This window comes from Kogia breviceps, chromosome 13 (assembly GCF_026419965.1).
Source record: "Kogia breviceps isolate mKogBre1 chromosome 13, mKogBre1 haplotype 1, whole genome shotgun sequence".
In the NCBI taxonomy this organism is placed as follows: Eukaryota; Metazoa; Chordata; class Mammalia; order Artiodactyla; family Physeteridae; genus Kogia; species Kogia breviceps.
Genome location: NC_081322.1, coordinates 73,678,386 through 73,700,424, shown reverse-complemented (window position 1 = coordinate 73,700,424; position 22,039 = coordinate 73,678,386). Strand labels below are relative to the sequence as shown.

Genomic DNA, 22,039 nt, shown 5'->3' with positions numbered 1-22,039 from the left:
AATCCATTGTATATATATATTTTTTACAGATTATGTAAATTTTAAGTGAAGAAATAGAAAAATATCAACCTCTGGGGGATGACAGTGAGGAGGGTTACCTAAAAGATCAGTTATTTCATTCTTTCAAAATTTGAATCTCTAGTAGCCAAAATCCCAAGCAGAACCACTCTGAGAATAGAATCTCAGGTGGAGAGGCAGCTCAGTAGCGGAACAAGGCAGAGAATGAAGTGATAATGCATGAAGCAGAGAGGACTCAGAAGGCAGAAGCATTAGGATTGTATAAAGAGAAGCCTGGGAGAGAGGAATTCATGCTTTTGGGCAGATTCATAAAGGGGTGATTAGTATGAGCAAAATGTAGGAGTGTCATTTGTCTTGATTGTCCCAAAACCCTTGACAGAATATTTTCCTGAAGACTCTTTCACAAAAAGTGAACTCAAATTGCCTTGAAAATTGGCTGATGAGTCCAAAAAAAAAAAAAAAAAAGATAAATAGCAAATGTATCTAGTTTTAGGGAAGTAGCTGAAAATGATAAAGAACTGACATCATTTTTTTAGTCTTCTCACATTTTCAAAAGTTAGCTGAGAAAGTAGTTTTCAAAATATGCGATGAGCTAAACTTATTATGTGTTAGGTTCCCTGAGTGTAGTGGCCGTATATTCTGAGCCAAAATGAGGAAGGACTTTTGCTTCTGGGTGCAAGAGGTGGCGAGATGCCATTTGGAAGCCAACTTATTAGAATTTCTGCCACATTCTTTACTGTGTATAGGAATTTCAGGACAAACTTTTAAATAAAGATAATTCGAGAAAATTCTAGATGCATGTTTTCAAGCAGTGAGATTTGTGATTACTGATATCAAGGAGCTTAGAATCTGGGGTAAGGAAGTTGAGATGTGCTCACCACACCTTAAACATAATAAAACAGTTTCAGAAACCTGGAGATAACAGAACATATTAACATCATTTCTGGATTTCTTTTTTCTCTCCATTCTAACCCTTTCTTCTTCTAATAATCTGAGAGGGTTTAAAATGTAAATTGGATCATGTCATTAACCTTAAAATCCTTCAAAGACCTTCCATTGCACTTTGCAAATAATTCAGAGATCTTGTTGATCATTGTATTTTCTACTTGTCCCTACCTAGATGGTGGTAGGAACGTAGTGACAATTCCTATCAATAAAAATGGTTAACGTGGCTGACATAGAAAACGGACTCTAAAACATCAGCTGTTTTAGTGCTTGGGTCTGATTGGTTCACCAAAACCAAGGATGCATTTCATTTTGACCGCATTATAACCACTCTAAATGGTTATGCCAGTTGTGATCTGCACAACTTGAAGCGTATTGACTGAAGGAAAAATGCACAGTGTAAGAGTTGTGAGTTAAGTTTTATTCAGGGCCTTACTGAGGACTAGAGCCTGGGAGACAGTCACTCAGTAGCTCTGAGGAAGTTGTTCTGAAGAGGTAGGGGGAGAAGCCAGTTTATATGTGATTTTTTGGCTAGAGAACCTGTGCTCTCAAGTATATATCTTGGTGAAAGATTACTGCTAGTCAAGAAGAGATATCTCAGGTTAATGATCTTAGTGCTTTTCTATGTAGGAGAGGATGCAAGAATCTGGGTTCATTAAAATCCTTCCAGAGATACACATCTGTCTAAGGGGGCTGCTTGTCCAAAGCACAGAGTGCCTCATACTGTTATCTTAATTTCCTCTCAGAGTGCACTGCTGGTCAGGACTGCAGCAGGTTGCAATTTTAACCCATACAGAATTGAGTAGTAGACAAAAATGCTCTTTGTTCTTCTCTGTTTTCAGTTCTACAGTGGGTACATACATAGGTATCTGAGAACTTTCCCACATGTAAGAAGTCTGTGAGTTTTCAGAGCCTTGAAAGTGGGTGCTTAGTTTTATCTGTCTTTCTGTTCCTTACAGAGTCTATTATTTTACCTGAGACTGATTTGCGAATTAGTTCATATTTATTCATTTAATGGAATTTTAAAATAATCATGTATGTTCTTATATTTTCTCATTTTGAAATAATTTGTTTACAAACTAATATTTTATTTTTTTAATTTTAAAAATTAATTAATTTATTTTTGGCTGCATTGGGTCTTCATTGCTGTGCACAGGCTTTCTCTAGTTGTGGTGAGCAGGGGCTACTCTTTGTTGTGGTGCACGGGCTTCTCATTGTGGTGGCTTCTCTTATTGCGGAGCATGGGCTTTAGGCATGCAGGCTTCAGTAGATGTGGCACGCAGGCTCAGTAGTTGTGGCACACAGACTTAGTTGCTCCGCGGCATGTGGGATCTTCCTAGACCAGAGCTCAAACCCGTGTCCCCTGCACTGGCAGGCATACTCCCAACGACTCTGCCACCAGGGAAGTCCCCAAAGTAATATTAATATTTTAGTAATGCATACTTAGTCAGTTTATTTTAAAAAGTCAAAACAAAGAATCATAAAAATGACTCCTATATACATTAAAAATGTTAAATTTTAAGACATGCAGAGTACATTCATTCAACAATCTTTTGAGATAGTGCTCAGGCCTATTCTTTGACCATTTAAACTCTATTCTTTGTGTCCATTGATAAAAGTTCTGATTTATTTTATTACATTAATCATAAGGTATGACCCTAAATTTCCATATTCTTGAAAGTAGAATAAGAAGTTAGATAATTCTGACACAATAACAATGTCAGAATCCCTTTAGATTTTTTATCTTCTTTCCCCTTAACCTTATATAATTGTCTTGTCCGCAACTCATTTGATAGAGAATTTTTGCCTATTTTTTCATCTTTCTAAACCATTCAACCTCAAATTGATGGAAACAATTCAATTTCTCCCGCTTACATTTTTAGTTTATTTAATAATAAATTTAATTACATACTTATAGTTACCAGTAAAATCCACCTAAAGAGTCTGGGAATAGACATCAACTCTTAGTAAGCATATCACTCAAATATAGGAACAGAATGTCAACATTCAAAAGGTGTATTCATGTGAGCATTCATCCTGTAGCAGAGAGCTGTGGGTAAGCAGAATCTGTTAACCTGAGGTCAGTTTGGAGAACTTCTATTGTTTTGTAATTGTAATTACATTGTAATTACATGATTAATAAGAATGTCTAAATAATGAATAGAGTCTAAAAGAGTAAACACAACATATCCTAAAGAGTCTCAATATTTAGGCTACAAAGAACTCTACACTGTGGACCACACACTCATCTTAACTAATTTGGGGTATAACTATGGCTTTAAGATGAAGGAGTATAGCCATTAAATTTGTGAATCAGGATCCTTTGTACACTATTCATTTAAGAAAGTCTTGACTTCAAAAAGTGGTGACTGAAGATGGTTTTCAAGAGCAAGTGGAAGAAAAGTGTGAAATTCACAATCATTTACACCTTGATGCTAATGGCATCAATGAAAATAACTTTTGCACGTAGCACATTTAAAAGGGTTTTCAGGAACGTTATCTCATTTGAACCTTGCATGCTGTGAGCTCAGTACTGTGAGTACAGTCATTCTCCTGATTTCTTAGATGAGCTGAGGCACAAGGAGATTAAGCGATTTGTCATAGGTTTTAGAATATTAATACACAACTGTCACTCAAATCACATCACTTCAATTTTTGTTTTTCCCTGCTAAAGCTTGTTGTACAATAAATTGTCTTGAGCAGAGTAAATTGTCCTTCTGCAATAGGGAAAAAAAAATCAATGGATTATTATTATTGTTTATTTAACTCCATTACCACATGCTGACTACCCTAAAACTGCATTTCTCTATATAGGTCTGTCTTCCCCACTAGATGAGCTACAGGAGAACAGTGACCTCTTCCAGTTTGAATGCCAGTCCTCTTTATCTAGTATGAGTCTGGTGACATTAATTTGGCTGAGCTGAATTCTAAGAGATGGCGCTTTATCCATTTTAGAAATAAGAATACATTTTAGGAGCATGTTGTATTATTTCTAAGCAAAATTTGATGTTTTATAAAAATGGGAGAAAGGAAAATCTTAGAGATTTGAGGAGGAAGAATATTTCAGACCTTTTTCAAGAGAACCTCAGAATATGGTGAGTCAGGTTATCATTCTCACATTCTTCATCCTTATGTTTACTCGTTAAATCTATGGTTTTTCTATTTTTAATTCACCATCTTATTCTTTATTTTTATTAATTTCTTCCTGCTTTATGCATGTTTTTTTAATTGACATGTAATTGACTTACAATATTAGTTTCAGATGTATGACATATTGATTCAATAATTTTATACATTACAAAATGATCACCACAATGAGTCTAGTTACCATCTGTTGCCATACAAAGTTATTACAATATTATTGTTATTACAATATTATTGACTGTATTTCCTATGCTGTACATTACCTGCCTGTGACTTATTTATTTTATAACTGGAAGTTTGTACCTCATAATCCCCATTCACTTATTTCTCCCATCTTCTGCATCCTCTTCCCCTCTGGCAACCACCAGCTTGTTCTCTATATCTATTAAGTCAGCTTCTGTGTTTTTACATTTGATCAGTAGGTTTTTTTTGTTTTGTTTTGTTTTTTTAAGCTTCTACGTATAAGTGGTAACACAGATCATTTGTCTTTCTCTGTCTGATTTATTTGACTCAGCATAATACTCTCTGGGTCCACCCATGTTGTTGCAAATGGCAAGACTTCATTCTTTTTATGAGTAATATTCCAGTGTATGAATATACCATATCTTCTTTATTTATTCATCTGTCAGTGGACACAAGTTGTTTCCATATCTTGGCTATTTTACATAATGCTGCTATGCACATTGTAGAGTATATATATTTTTGAATTAGTGCTTTCATTTCTTTGAATAAATACCCCAAAGTGGAATTGCTGGATCATTTAGTAGTTCTATTTTTAATTTCTTGAGGAAACTTCGTACCGGTTCTAGAGTGACTGTATCAATTTACATTCCCACCAACAGTGCACTAAGGTTCATTTTTCTCCACATACTTGCAAACACTTGTTATTTCTTGTCTTTTTGATAGTAGCCACCCTAAGATGTGTAAGATGATATCTCTTTGTGGTTTTGATTTGCTATTCCTTCATGATTAGTGATGTTGAGCATCTTTACACATGCCTGTTGGCCATCTGTGTGTCTTCTTTGGAAAAATGTCTATTCAGGTCCTCTGCCCATTTTTAAATTGGACTGTTTGGTTTTTTTTGATATTGAGTTTTTATATATTTTGGATATTAATCCCTTATCAAACGTATCATCTATAAATGTTCCCCCATTCAGTAGGCTATCTATTCATTTTGTTGATGGTTTCCTTCAGTGTGCAAAACCTTTTTATTTCAATGTAGTTCTTTTTGTTCATTTTTGCTTTAGTTTCCCTTGTCTGAGGAGACAGATACAAAAAATATTGCAAAGACCAATGTCAAAGAGCGTACTGCCCATGTTTTCTTCTAGGAGTTTTATGGTTTTACATCCTACAGTTAAGTCTTTAGTCAATTTTGAATTTATTCTTATATATAGTGTAAGAAAATGATCTAATTTCATTATTTTGATTGTAGCTGTCCAGTTTTCCCAACATCGTTTATTGAAGAGACTGTCTTTTCTCCATTGTATGTTCTTTTCTCCTTTGTCATAGGTTAATTGACCATATAAGCTTAGGTATACTTCTCGGCTCTATTCTATTCCATTGATCTACATGTCTGTTTATGTAGCAGTACCATACTGTTTGATTACTATAGCTTTTGTAGTATAGTTTGAAATCAGGGTGCATGATACCTCTAACTTTGTTCTTTCTCAAGGCTTCTTTGGCTATCTTTGGTCTTTTGTGGTCTGTATAAATTTTAGGATTCTTTGTTCTAGTTCTGTGAAAAATGCCATGGGTATTTTGATAGGGATTACATTTAATCTGTAGATTGCTTTGGGTAATATGGGTACTTTAACAATATAAATTCTTCCAATCCATGAGCACAATATATCATTTCAGTTGTTTGTGTTGCCTTCAGTTTCTTTCATCAGTGTATTATAGTTTTCAGAATATAGATCTTTCACCTCTTGGTTAAATTTATTCCTAGATACTTTATACTTTTTGATGAAATTTTAAATCAGATTATTTTCTTAATTTCTCTTTTTGGTAGTTCATTTTTAGTATATAGAAATACTACAGATTTCTGTATATTAATTTTGTGTCCTGCAAATTTACTGAATTAATTTATTAGTCCTAACATTTTTGGGTGGCATCTTTAGTTTTCTCTATATAGAATCAGGTATTCTGAAAACAGTGACAGTTTTATTCTTCCTTTCCAATTTGGATTACTTTTATTTATTTTTCTTGTAAGATTGCTGTGTCTAACACTTCCAATACTGTGTTGAATAAAAGTGGTAGGAGTGGGCATCCTTGTCTTGTTACTGATATTAGAGGAAAAGCTTTTCAGCTGTTCACTATCAAGTATGATGTTAGCTGTGGGCTTGTCTTACGTGACCTTTAATATGTTGAGGTATGTACTCTCTATGCCCATTTTGTTGAGTTTTTTATCATAAGAAGATATTGAATTTTGTCTAATGGTTTTTCTGCATCTTTTGAGATGATTATGTAATTTTTATCCTTCATTTTCTTAATGTGGTGTTATCACATTGACTGATTTGTAGATGTTGTACCATCCTTGCATCTCCAGAATAAACCTCACTTGGTCATGGTGTATGAACTTTTAAAGTATTGTTGGAGTCAGTTTGCTAGTATTTTGTTGAGGATTTTTGCATCTATGTTCATCAGGAATATTGGCCTATCATTTTCTTTCTTTGTGATGTCTGTCTGATTGGTATCAGGGTAATGCTGACATCATAAAATGAGTTTGGAAGTGCTCCTTCCTTTTCTATTTTGGAAAAGTTTGAGAAGATTGTTATTAATTCTTCTTTGAATGTTTGGTAGAATTCACCAGTAAAGCCATTTAGTCCTGGACTTTTGTTAGTTGAGTCTTTTTTGATTACTGATTCAGTCTCCTTACTAGCAATTGGTCTGTTCAGATTTTCTGTTTCTTACTGATTCAGTCTTGGAAGATTATAGGTTTCTAGGAATTTATTTCTTTTAGGTTGTCCAATTTATTGCTATATATTTGTTCACAGTAGTCTCATGACTCTTCGTATTTCTGTGATATCAGTTATATTTCTCCTTATTCATTTCTGATTTTATTTATTTGGCCAAAACTCTTTCTTGATGAGTCTTGCTAAAGGTTTATCAATTTTCTTTATCTGTTCAATGAACCAGCTCTTAGGTTCATTGATCATTTTTATTGTTTTTTGTTAGTTTGTTTGTTTGGTTCACTCTCTATTTCATCTTGGATCCTATTATTTTCTTCCTTCTACTAACTTTGGGCTTTGCTTATCCTTCTTTTTCTAGTTCTTTAGGTGTAGAGTTAGATTGTTTATCTGAGATTTTTCTTTTTTCTTGAGGTAAGCCTATATTGCTATGAGCTTTCCTCTTAGAACTGCTTTTGTTGCTTTCCATAGGTTTTGGAAAGTTATTTTTTCATTTTCATTTGTCTCAAGGTATTTTAAAATTTCTTCTTTGATGCTTCTGTTGACCAACTTGTTTATTTCCTGCCAAGGAGCATATACATCAATTATGGATTCACCTTCTTCATGGTGAACTAATCACATCAGTGAAAGGGTGCTTGGGAAGAATGTCACATGGTCTATGGACTTTCTGTTTGGGAAAGTGTATATGTTTTTTCCACCAAAGATAGCTGCCCTTGTTGCTGTTGATTGGAAGCTGTGAAAATGGCAGAAATTTAATTAATCTCTCTCCCTTAGTACATTCTCATCTCCAGACTTTGCCCCTTCAACCCATATTTTGATAACAATGCAATCTATCACGTTGCTATTTTTCAAATAAGGAAAGTAAGGCACAGAGAGGTCAAGTAAGTAAGTCATTCAACTTTAAGTTTAGAGATGGGTTGTGAACACAGGTAACCCAACTCTATGCCCTGGACTCTTATCACTGTGCTATACGTTCTTTATACTAATATTTATTGAATGCTGGTAATATAAAGCCCTGAGCTGGTAGGACATCATAGTATGATTTCAGGAAAAGCATGGAATTTTTAGATCTGCAGTTACTACCTAAGCCTCATTTAGCCACAGTGCTTGCTATTCTCTCACTTTTATGGGTCTCTCAGTTTTTACGCTTGCTGACATCTCTCCTTGCCCCTCTCTCATGGCAGTGCACATGGACACTGTAATAGCCAAAAGGCATTCAGCCAGAGAGAGCACAAGGAGAATAGAGATATGAACCATCCACAAACAGGATTACCAGCTTCTGGGTAATTGAAAACTGATTAAATAGTGTCATGATTTCTTTGTTCACTTTCTAGGAGATGTACCCAAGACCTTCTAGGAACAATCAAAGATAGGTTAGCTGTTTTGTAGCTCTTGTCTGAGACCTACTCTTTTAGGCCTATCCTGCTAAAGATGTGGTTAAAAGGAAGCCATTAATTGATCAAACATTCTGTTCAGTTATTCCATTTTTTTCTAGCTGAAGTTGATATTTTTCCAGGGTACAATGAGCATTGTGATTCAGTTGGCTCAGGGGAGCAAATAGAGCATTTCCTATAACCACTCAGTCAAAGGTCAGTTGTTAGGATTTTGCTGTTCATCCTCATGGAGCAAGGTATTTTTTCTCTTTTCTTTAAGCTTGACACCAGTATGAGGCAGTTTAAATTCCCTCTGCTGTTTGCAGTGATTGATTTCTGAAGCAGGGGAAACATCTTTTCACTGCATGAAGATCTGAGTCTTCTAAGGCTTGTTGGGGCACAAAGCATTTATATCAAAGTTTGTTTCAGAGAAATTTGGGAAAAAAGTAACCTACCTATACAGCTATTAAAATGCAGTCTAATACCCACAGACTGCCAGGGATGGCAGATACAGAGCACCTGACCCCTCCCTTCCTGCATCTAAACTTGATAAGATAGGTTCATTGGTGAGATTCTGTTGACCATCCTGTGCTCATATCCAGCCTTTAAATTCTTTTCAATATTTCATAGGCTAATAGCATACACCATAAGTCTGAAATCAAATAATACAATAATGCAAGTATACAAAAACCTATTTGACAACCTTGCACAGAGCAACAAACCACCCAGGCAGCCCTTAAATTCTTAACTTTTCTTGTCACATATACCAGAGCTTTTAACTGTATTGGATTTTGCCATATTGTTTAGCTCTTTCCCTTATTACACAAATAAGAAAACTTAAATAATAGTCGTAATTATACTTGTTATGAATACTGAATAATAGTTCAGGATATCTTGATATGTTTTTAACTTGACTTCTTGATTTTAGTTGAATCACAGTCTGATTTCCTTCATTTCATTTAGATTTATTTTAGCCTCCTGGTCCTCCTTCTCTGCTATGGAGATGGTATACTATAAGAGTAACTACTATTTATAAGAATCTACTATGTTATAGGCATTTTACATCTTTACCTTTAATCCTCCCAAGAATCATAACAGGCATTTGTAATAATTCTGTTTCAGAAATAAAGAAATTGAGGTTGAACTAGAAAGTTGTGAAACCTCTATGTGAACCTGTGACTTGACTCAAGGACCTCTGTTCCTTTCAGTACTCTCTCCCTCAAAATTACCATGGATGTTTCAATTTATATAAAAAGAAAAATCTTTATGCAAGTAAAGATTTGGGAAGGATATCCATAAAACCACCAAAACAATTTCATTTTAACATTTTTCATATGGGTTCATATTTAGTTTTTGTAAGTTCTCTTGCTTAAGTTTGCTTTGTGCATGGTCAATTTCGATGTAGCATGACATGAAAGAAATGAGTCAATATTCAAAATCCCATAACTATGTATTAGTAAGGAAAAACAAAGAGGCAAAGTTTATGTAAAGAGGAAACTTTCCCAAACTCCAAAAACCGAAGGGAATCTCTATTAGCTTTATAAACAAGGGTAAACATTTGAACAGCTCATACATTGTAAATCTAGTCTATCCCTTTTCCAGGAAACACATGGATTCACTTTCCAGTGAGTGACTGGCAGTATGTGGATTAGTCACTACCTGTGTCTCTTCTTCCCATTGTTTCATTTCTTTCCACTAGGAAATTTACAATTATTAGTATTTGGAGGTCTTCCCTATAATGATATTTGAAGCTGGAAACTAGATATGACATCTGAAGTAGAAGGTAAATAAAGAGAAAAAGAAGAAAAAACTTAACATTGGGAGCAAGTGAAGAAAAACTCAGGATGTTCAGAAAGGTGAAAAATGTAATAGCTTCATATCCACAAACTCAAAGGAGAGCATTTTAAGGAGAAGATGATTACTAGAGTCAGATGCTATGTGGAATTCCAAGACAGCAAGCAAGAACTGAAGAAAGGGCCATTGGTTTGGATGGTTAGGAGGCCAATAATCTCTTTTAATATTGCTATTTTAGTATTCATTGATAGGGAAAAAAGCTGGGTTCAGAAAGTAAAGAAGAGAGAAGTGAAAGAGTTATACCATAGGGGCTGTGGACAATTTCATTGTCCTGATATTCTTTCCCAATGATCCAACTTAAGGTCTGATCCAAAATTCATTTATGTACATATATGTGGTTACTGACACTGCAATGATTGAAAGTGGATTATAGAAATGCCTTTTCTAACTAAGGCTAATTTTCCTCCCTCAAAGCTGAAAAGACTGCATTATTAGGATCATTTTGAGCAGAGAATTTATTATACAAGGCACAGTGTCACTGGTTATGCTGACTAAATAAACTTGTTTGGAAGGAGACAGATTGTTGGTACAGCTACAAGAGATGAACTGAGAGTAAAGAAAATAGCAAATTACAAATAAGGTGCACTACCTAATTGTGTTTTTTTTCTATTTCTTTCCCCCCTTGCAACTGCCCCACATCTATAAAACACCATATGCTTAATAGGATTAGGTCCTCAAAGCTCCCCCTTACGGACTGTCAAACATACCAGACCTAGAAGTTCTCTAACTGTAGACTGATGCTCCAGAATAAGCTAGGCTGCATTTCTACAGGTAACATTGACCACACTACCTGGAAATGCCAGGTGAACGGCTTTAAGGAAGGTGACAGTCAGACCTCTAGAGCATCCACCAGGTATTTATCTAGTTAGAACTAGGAACTAATAACAGAGAAATGACAATGACTAAAATTGAGACTTTCTGATCGCTAGGGAAAATTATTGCAAATGACCTCTGCATATTTATTCTAAATCAGGAGACCTGAGTTCAAGTCATGGTGTCACTTGTGTGGTTCTGAACAAGTTACTTAACTCTTGATGTGCTTCCTGCTTGCACAGAAGAGGAATGACATAATGACATCTGAACCACCGTCCTAAAGAATTATACAGAAGACCAAATGTAAAACCCCAGGCAAATACACATGAAAATTGTTAGTATTTAAGTTTTGGCTTGGCACCTCCAGTATGCCTCTATTTTTATGTCATATTTTGGGCTTCCTACTTAAAAAAATAATATAAGGAAAGAGTTCTGCAAAAAGAAAAAATTTGAAAAAATATTCTAGTGCAACTTCCTAATTTTATACATGAAACTGAGGCAGAGGGAGTCAAGTGTTTTACCCTATTGCCCGTCTTGTCAGATGATTCTGGTAAGTACACAAACTCCTCATTAACATCAGCAAGTCCGAGGGGTGTGTGTATCCATTTATTGGGTCATCTTCACAAGTAATTCCCCCAGATACAAGGCTACCATTGAGAGTGGCTCTAATCTGCTTTGCCCGTTCTGAGCACCAGAATTCTGATTGAAGTTACAGATGGGGTCCCCAATACGATTAATCATCTAAAACTATGAAGACAATGTATAGGCAAAAAAAACACAAAAACTGAGAATGACTAAACCTATCCTGTGAAATAAAAACTCTGTACTGTTCTTGCAAGTTAATTTAAACATAATTAAAAATAAGGAACTCTGAAGAATATAAAGCAGGCTTTGAAATTAACTTCTGATTCTTATTGGAAATTGGTAAAATCCTTAGTCATGTACCATTAAAGGAGTTGTCTCTGTTATGGTCCAGTCTAGATGTCTCTTCATCATTTACGTTCTGCTGATATAGTTCCCATCCCACCCCAGGCTGGGATGACGTTTTCACTTTCTTCAATCAAGCTTTTAGTCAAAATTACAGTGAAATTTTAGTCTCTGCATCTGCAACTGCTCTAAGATTATGCTGTAAGTCAACTGATTTCTAAGAAAGCTTCAATTTTGGAAAATGCCTGTTGCCAGTTAGGAAACAATCGTGATTAAGATGACATTAATAAGCAATGTTTATTGAGCACTGCAGTGCTTCAGCCAGGTTACAACTGATAGGAAGAGACCCATTCCCAACGCACATACTGCACTACTGCACGGTTAGATTAAGTTCCTAATTTAATTAGCCAGGGATGCAAACCTAATCAGAAGGGAGGTGGCCACACAGGATAGGAGCAGACACAGCATATGTCAGCATAGCTTCCTTGGCTTCCCCCCAAAACTAACAGGAGCCTATAGCCGCCTGAGGCACTATCCACACAAAGAGGATACATCTTCATTCTTGCCATGACACTGCCCTTTAATATTCAGGGTTTACATCATTTTCTGGAAGGACTTATATAACCTATTTGCCTCTGTAATCCAACTCAGTGTCTGCAAGGTCTCATCTTCCACCAGGAAGCAAGCAGTGTCTGGGCCTGGAATGGACCTGGAATGGAATCTCTGCTTCTGAGTTTCTAGGATTCTGGGAAAGCCTGTTTTCCAGTGAGTGTCACCAGGTGGCCCACTCGGTGATGGTCCTCTCATGTAGCATCTCATTGAATCCCCACAAAGAGCCATTACAGGTTCACGGTCATTATCCAAAACCCTTAGGCTTATCTAAGTTTTTGACTTCAGAACTTTTAGATTTCAGACAGGCTAAATGGTGCATATAACATATATTTAGTTTGTATCACCTCCAGTGGGGTCTGAGGCAGCACCCCAAAAGTAATTGCTTTATATGTGGGCTAAATAAAGACTATGAATTCCTTACCTCAGCTCAGTAAGAATTTGCTGCAAAGTAATTTGTGCCAAAGGTACAAACAATCATTTAGTCCTAAGAACTTTGGGGATGTTGTAATGCAGATTAGGGTTTACTGACCTATATTATTATCTGCATCTTGCAATGAGGAAGTTGAGGCTAAGAGAGTTTAAGAAACTTGTCCAAGGTCACAACTAGTAAGTGGTAGGGGAAAAATTCAAACTTAAGTGTGTCTGAATTCTAAGTTTGCATCTTTAATAACAGTACCATAACCTAGCCTTGGCTGTCTTTCAATTTGAGACAGCTTTTCATTTTCTGACTCTTTCCAAAAAGACCTGGACTAGGGAGAGAAGAGCGAGGCACTCATCTTGGGTATAAAATATGAGGGGGGTGCCAAAAAAACCTCATTAACCAAGATAGATAATTCAAACATGCAATATGTTAACAATTCAATGAATGCAAAAAATCCCTGATGAACAAAATGTAAAAAATTTCAATCCAGACGTGATCAATGTTACTGAGTTTTTGTTTTGTCTCAGATTCCAAGGTGTTATCACTCCAGCACTGCTCTCTGACCTCCGAGTATTGCTCTGTCCTTCTCTGTTCTCACTGCAGTAAAAGGGCATATGATGTCCCATTGCCGTTGGCAAGAATGGTGACTCCAGAGCGGGGGGGGGCAAGGAGAAGCGGTTGTCCAGTGTAAAAATTCGCGAACATCAGTATGCTCCCTGGTTACCAGGATTAAAGATCCCTTCTGGCTACGTTACTGTTGAACCGGTTCATCCCAGTCTCAATTACACAAAGAGAAGGGGCATTATTTTCATAGATATTTCAACAGAGTTAAGGGATTGGAATGGGAAAAGTTTAAGTTGATCTACTTTCAAGTTCACAATCTGAACAGTCAAGACCTATAGCTGGGAACAGAATCCACTCCAGTAAAGAGCGTTTAATGCAGGACTGGCTTACTGGGTCAGAGAACAGAAAGGGTATTAGACACCGAGACAAGCAACAGCGGGAAGCCAATACCACACCTTGGTCTAAAGGGAAGTGGGGAGACAGTGGTGTTTCTGGAGTCAGGGAGAGCTTGAGAAATGAGGAGGGGCTGCCAGGCAGGAGCTGGGGTTATGGGGGGGGCACCACTCCGAGCAGAGAGGGAGAGGGAAACATTTTCCCAACCTTCTCACTCCCCCTTCTCCTTCCGTCTCCTGTGAGGAGTGCCTCCCATCGGCTGCCCGTGCGGGGGAACAGCTGGAAGGGATCCTGGCTGATGCGGTGGGTTGGGGTCAGTCTCCTGGGCACAGAGAAAGGCGGCAAAGGGAAGAGAGAGGATCTAGGGCAGGGAGAAACTAAAAAGAACCACAATGAGTTTTTTTCATTGATTTCTACAAGCTCAGGTACCTATCAATGTACTCCTGTCTGCGTAGTGACACAGCTAAAGGAGCAATTTAATGAAAGCAGGAGAAATACAAAGATAGTACCACTGAATGTTATTACGATCACTTAACATTAAATACTTCTATGCAAAATTATTATTGATTACACAGGGTTATTCCCATTGTGCAAAAGACGACTGATTACATTCTTTTTTCTTCATCATAAAGTTCACTTTTAAATTGCATAGAAAAAAATAGTTATACGAATGCGAGTCCCTGGCAGTGTGACTTAGATTTCTCTATTTTCCCATGCAAAACAATAAGCAAAAGACCAGAAGAGAAGGCGTTGAAGTTTTTAAACACCAAATAGTCCTTCTGAATTAGCATTCAAAGACAATAGAAGGACTCAGTGGAGATTTAAGTAGCTATTTTTGTACATAATTTTAGGAGCATGGTTAAGGAGAAATGGTCATTTGTTTGCTATGACTCATGGCCACTGATGTAGACATGTTCTCTGAATATATGAGAAACCTAACCTGGGGTGACGATAGATTCATTTTCCATATACTTAATTACGCTGGGATAGTATTTACTCTAGGAGACTGATAAGTAAGGAGGATGGGGAGAATGAGAGCAAGATAGGCTACCTGCCCCCAAGATGACCAAGGACGGAGATCCTACTATGACAGCAGAACTCTTACTTCTGGTCTCTTTTCACACCTTTAAGTTTTCACATCATAATTTACGACCAGATTGCTTTGTTGGTGTCTTCTAAGGCCATGCTCCCTCAGCTGCTAATGGGTTCAGTTCCCCATCGGTCATCTGGATCTTAATAATGGCCCACTTTTCAAACTCCCTTTTGGTAGAGTTGATAAGTACTTGAAGTCATTATAAACCATCTTGTAGAAAACACTATTAAATTTTTTCCTATAAATTATATCAGATAAGGAACATACACATTAAAAAAAATAGTTTTCAGGCTACCTTCCTTTTGGTAAGGTTTAGTCTCATTCTGATAGCACTATTTTCTCCTTCCCATGGATGCTTAACCATGTTTTAAATAATCAGTTTCTTTTTCTGCCTCAGTTGCTTTCTCTTTTCTATGCTAGTAGAATTAGACATTTCTTTTTTACTTTTTTTCTTCTTTCAGAGATTCACAAAGGAAGGGATACCACGGTAAATTTTCAGGATAAATTGGTTTTGGGGAAATGCTTATTCTTTAAATTGTGTATAGCTGATGTTTACTGTTTATTCTACATTTGTATAACACTGTGTTACATGCTGGGAATTTAAAGATAAATAAGGCTTGGGCTCTCATTTTCAGAAATATTAAGTCTAGTGAGGGAAATACACATGTAAAGATGATTTCATCTAATGTGTTGAGGATAATAACGGAAGTACACATACATTTTCCTGGATGTAGACATTCTGAGACAACATTCATAAACGAATAATAAAATAAATTCAAGTACTTATTGTTTCTTTCTTAGAATGTTTTCCAAAGCATTTATTTCTAAGGCTACCTTTATCTCCCCCTGCTCCACCAATTGTGTAATGTGGTGTAGCAGAACATATCTCTATATTATGGACTCAACAAAATGGAGTGCATTTCTGTGACACAGATATGGACACTTGTGATTGCAGTGTACACTTGGAAGATGAAAGTTTATAAATATGGCTGCTGTAGAATTTAACTCAGAGGTGATATAGTTAAATGCTCAGGCTTAGAAGTCTGAGAGTTCTGGATATGAATTTTGGTTCTAGCTATGTGACTGGGCAGGTTACATAAACCCTTTGAGGCTAGATTTTAAAATTTTTAAGATAAGGATGAAGTACCCATAGAACAATATGATAGTGGTGATAAAATAATATAACATGCATAAAAAAGCATAATGCCTGTCACATAAGCATCCAATAAATGGTTATTATAATTTATTGACTTCCAAAAATTGTTTACACCATCACTTCTTCTTTCCAAAGTTTTCTGCTAGGGGATCACAAGGATCATCGTTGCTCAATTAATAGTGTTGATACAATTATAAACTCAACGTATATAAGTATACAATTATAGAATCATGAATTTTTTCTAGTGTAACTTGCCCACACCCATTTTGAAGAGGAAAATACTGAGGTTTAGATGGTTTAATTGACTTGCCCAAGTCAGCTGTTTAGAGAACCCACATCTGCTGCCCCTACACAGTGTCTTGTACTTCAGCGTATACTTTTCCTCCCTACCCACCTCATTCCACCCTCCCTGTAATTTCCATCTGCATTAAAAGTATCCCGCCTCTCATGAACATTTCTGATTCATACTCCTTTGACAGTGAAGCTGAGCTGTTCTATCATTGATGAAGTGTGAATGAGGTGCTGTTACTAATACAAACAGAGGCACCCTCTGGGTGTTATGCATTTATCAGATCAATCATCAAAATATAAAACTACAAAAACAACTAATGAAAACAAAGTGAATACTGTTAGCTAAATTCTGTCATCTTCCCCAAGTGTGTCTTCAAAATGAAATGGTCCAATGGCAAAAATAGAACAAGCTGGGAACACTACGTTCCGCAGTGTAGAGGATTTGAAACACAGATTTATTTTCCAATGCATTACATTGTTCAAGTGTCAGTGGTGAATGATTATTAGCATGTGAGGACCCCAGAAAAATCCAGTATTCCCCTTCCCAGCATTTCTAATAGAATTACAACATAAAACAACAGCCACATCAACAAAATGAAACTGTACTTTGAAACGTGACCCAAAGACACCCTCTTTGTCTCCTGCTCACCTACTTGTTCTAGGAGTTTTAAAGCCCCTGCTACCGCTCCCTCCCAGGGCCAAAATATTTGCCTGCCTTTGCCAGGTGCTTCAGATGGAGCAGGGATACCAAATCAAGAAAGCAAATTGCTGCACATATTTATTCGTTGAAATGAAATAATGCTCTTGAGAGTAGTGAAGTTAGTATCTGTACCAGTTAAACTAATTTTCTCTCCTTTTCAAGTCAGTGCCATCCTTTTACTGGTTTGTCCTTTTGTGATCAATGCTTACATAAAGAAATAGTCTAGAGTTTCTGTGTGCTGGGAGCATGGTGGTGGATCAAGACTTCTGTCACCTTGAGCGTTGCTTTGGTTTGACGACAGCAGGGACTACAGGATAAGTTGGTTTAAGGTCATTTTGTTACAGAAAAGTGGGTGGGAAAGAGCTACGGAAGACCCTTTCTGTTCTCTACAGTCCAACATGTCTCAAGGAGGATAGGATTCTGCTAGAGGGAATCTGTGTGAGAATAGGTGGTGTGATCCCACTTTTAGGGAAGATCAATGTTCTTCTTTACTGAAGTTGATAAGGCAGCTTCTCCTATAAATGCTGTCCTCAATCCACGTGAAGTGAATTCTGGCCAAGAAGATCGGCCCAGTTGCCAGAAAATGCACACTGAGCATGACATGCTCACTGAAAGAGACATTCTGACTGTTGCTCAGGTCACAGTGATATTTGAGATTCAAGACTGCAGAGCATAGAGTCTATAAAAGGGAAGCTTTGTTTAACTGATCTAAAGACATTACGATGTTGGTTGCTTTCATTCCTTAAAATCCCAAATGTTGTTTAAGACTTTATTTGCTTTGCCCTGAGAATTTGAAGGTTAGAAAAACTGGTCTCTGGCATCCAGATGATCACAGTCTAGTTGGAAAGATATGGACAGAATAAATACGAGAGATGCTGTAAGATCAGAGGGGAAAGAGAAAACGATTCCCTAGTGAAGGTTGTGGTGGTGAGGGGAAGGGATGGGTTCCTCAAGGGAGGTAGGAGGGTGATTGACACCTGAAGTAATCCTTTAAGAATAAGTAGGAGTTCTCTGAACAAAGTGGAAAAGCATTAGAAACAGAGGGAATAATGCTATGGATAAACACTGTGATAAAACTGGCTACTTTGAGGGCTTTTTGAAGTTTGATTAGTCATTTTGATTTCTGTTGTTCATTTATTTGACCTGGAGGAAAATAAATTAGTAGCATGTGAAAAATAAGGAAAAGAAAACATATGTTCCTTCAGTCTTTAGGGCCTAAATATGTGTCATCATAAAATCTTTACATCCAGTCCACACTTGAACTAGGACTGAGACATTTTCTGAAACTGTTGAAATATTGTAGATATCCCATTGACCATTACCATTCAGTCATGGTTGAAGGTTGACATTTATAGAGATTTTTACACTCTGATAAAAGTATAGATGCTTTTGCTATTTCAGAACTGCATCACCTTTCCACATACTATTCCATTACTATTAGTTCTTAGGTGACTTGATGCTGGATCATATTGGATATGAAATTTCATGCTGAAACTCCCTAATGTGCTTCTCAATTCAACATTTGAAATGCCTCAGGAGAAGTTTCTAGTCAGTAAGCCTGCAGAACTTCATGTCCCAGAAATTAAAGGAACAGTTATTCATGCAAATGATGCTTTTAATATGTAGAAAGGGAGTTCTCTTTTGGGTCAGTAGGATACAGGAAACAAATTCTGGGAAATTTTACTGATAAGATATAGATAATTAGGCTTAGAAAGTTGACGAAGAAACTCCTTATAAATTCAAAGACATAGAGAATAGGTTCTGCATGAATAAAGGCCGTGTTGAAAAAGTTCCTCATTCAGAAGCTCTTAAAATGAAGCCTAGAAATGGGGCCTCTCAACTACTCACACAACTTGGCATTAAGTGTCTTGATCATTAACAGGGGAACCTAGGAACCGGTAGGCTAACAGTGTTAGGGATGTTGTCATGTTGGTGAACCCATCCCTAACTAGCATGAAAGTAATCGATATCGGATATGGCATACTGTTAATTGATAAAGATACCCTTCATGATATTTTCCAAAAGACTATTGGCCAAAATCATTGAAAGAGCTATGTGTTCTCTAGCAATTTATCACGTATCAAATTTTTAAAATCTTCTTGCTATATATGAGGTACTGCATTAGCATTCACAATGCAAAAGACGAAAGAAACCCAACCTTTGTCCTGGGAGGACGCGGCGAGCGCACAGTTGCTATGGCCAGGAGCTGTGCTGCTTTCTTTATAACCAGACTTCTCTCTGTCATCATAAGTGAGCCATGCAAAAGCCTTGCTGGGGGAAAAAAACCCTCCATGGAATGTAAACTCTTTGTCTATCATTGTGGTTCATTCCTCTCTCCTCTCTTTCTTCACAACCCAGATACCTGGATTCCAGCAAGAGTGAGAGTAGAAAGACGTAGGTCAGACCTGTTGGGTGCAGGAGGGTGGGGATAATCCTGTAGGTTCCATTGGGATTTTGGCTATTACTTCGAATGACGTGGAAAACCATTGGAGCATTTGAGGCAGAGAAGAGCATGGTATGGCTTAACAAAAGGATCAGTCTGGCTATTGTATAGTGAGAATAAACTACAAGACATAAGGATTAAAGGAAGAACCATACAGGAGGCTATCCCAGAAATCCAAGCAAGAGATCATGGAGGCTTGAACTAGCTTGGTAGCAGTATATGTGGTAAAAAGTTCCCAGGTTCTGAAACTATTTTGAAGGTAGAATGAATAGGATTTGCTTATGGTTTGAACGTGGGGTGTGAGAGAAAGAGAGAATTCAAAAATGAAGCCACTGATTTGGAGCAAAGACTTTGGAAGGGTGGAGTTGCCATGAACTGAGATGGAGAAGACATTGGGCAGAGCAGGACGGTGAAGATTGGCCATTTGTTTTAGTCATATTAAGTTTGTGATGCCTAATGCATGCCTAGGCGGAGATGTGAAGTGGGCAGTTGCACATAGGTCTGTGTTTCAAGGGAGAGGGCTGGGCTGGATATAAAAATCTGCCAGTCAACAGTGCAGAGTAGGTATTTAAAGCCACAGAATCAAATAATTAAATACTGGGGCATTCCAGTATTTAGAATTTGTGTGGAGGTGAGATCCCAACAGAAAAAATTCATATACACAGTTGAAGTCAATGTTGATAATTATGTCAACTGGCATCAAGTCAAAGAAATCAAAGATAGTAGAAAAGAAATATGATGAGCTGAATCATAAAGTAAAACAAGTTTCAATTACATGGCTAGATGATCTACCCTAGAGAATCCGTTTAACGTCTGGACCAAATGATGACTTTGCAAAAAACATGTTGCTTTTCAAAATGCTTAAGAGCAGGCACAGCGAGTCACAAACAGAAGATTCTTCAGTTCAATCAATGTTTATCATTTTGGTAAGAAAACCAATTAGCCTGACTTATTACTATTGTTGTAAATTAGAGGCTATTGTACAAAGAAAAATGAGGAAAGTATGTACTTAACCATGTCTCTGGTTTTGTCTTTATAATTTGCATGATCACAAAATTTTATTGATGACTTTTGCCTAATAATAAACATATGTGTTTGTGTGTGTATATGTATATGTGTGTGTGTGTGTGTGTGTGTGTGTGTGTGTATAATTTGTTGCTATAGGTTAACTCTGGAATCCTTGTTTTCACTTATAATTTTTTTCACTGCATATCCAAGAATCTGTTATGCTAACTCTACTGAAAGTTTTGATCTTAGAAGGAGCCCCTGGCATCCCTTCTCAAAAGATGTAAATAAAGCCCTTGATTAACTTCATAGGATCCTGAGTTGTCCTGTGTTTCACATTAATAAAGACGGGGGTAGCTAGTAATGGGAAAGTCAGTTAAATAAAAATAATTAATAGCATAACATATTTTCTATAGATACAAGGTGTGTTTTGACAGGTCAATTGTGTTATTACTCTAGAAGTCAGTTGACACGTTGTCTGGTAACGGGAAAGTTTTCCAGGAGTAATTCGCCTGAGAGCATTGGTATAAATTATATTTAGTGCCCTAAAACTAATTTTAAAAAAGCATAGCAGTGTATCCTCTGCCAGGAGACTTGGAATAAATCTTAGAAGGCAACTGCTGTTCTTGAGAAGTGACTAAGCAGGAACTTTTGGATTCTGATCATATTCTGAGAGTAGCTGGAGATCTCCTGAGTCTGGCACAAATCTCTCAGGCCTGCAAAACTCAAAGTCCTGGAGTCATTTATGCAAATCAACAACCAAATGCTATATCTCTTTCAATATTGATTCCTTTAACTTGAGTGAGTAGAGAATTCATGAGCAGGAATCTTAGGTACAATGACACCATTGCACTGAAGATCAGTTGGAGAATGTGGTACAGACATTCAGCTACCCTAAAATGGAGTGGTCCAAAGCTACTACCAGATTCCTTTCCAAGCTCAGCAGTAGGAAGCAGTCAGTTGAGCTGACTTTCTTATAGAACCACATCTTCATAAGTGCCACAACAGGCTGCATCTAGATCAAGTTTAGCTTTGGTAAAAGAAACAAGACCTAACTCTGGTGCACCTATTCTTCACGCATTTTAACTACAGAGAGGCTGAAGCTCAATGTTGAAATACTGTCATTTAACACTTGTATTGATTTAGGGGGAATGTTAGTCCATATAGTTTATAGAAATGATAACGATGAAAATCTCTTTCCCAAACCTAGATTTTTCTCAGTCTGTTTATTCCTTTCCTGTTTTACTGCTACCAACCCCCAAAATTGTGATAAGAAATTAGGTTTATCTAATGTGAGGTTTTAACTTATACCTCACTTGTCTGCCGCATGATACATGTTAGATATTAAATGTATTGTTAGTTTTTGGCCGTATTATCACTT

The 22,039-nt window shown here is 36.9% G+C and overlaps 1 long non-coding RNA gene across 8 annotated transcripts in view; it reads left to right on the top strand.

The window, feature by feature from the left end:
- The window catches only part of LOC131767981 (uncharacterized), a 392,450-nt gene that overhangs the window by 177,733 nt on the left and 192,678 nt on the right, over nucleotides 1–22,039 (top strand). The gene's annotated exons all lie outside the window — the stretch shown is intronic.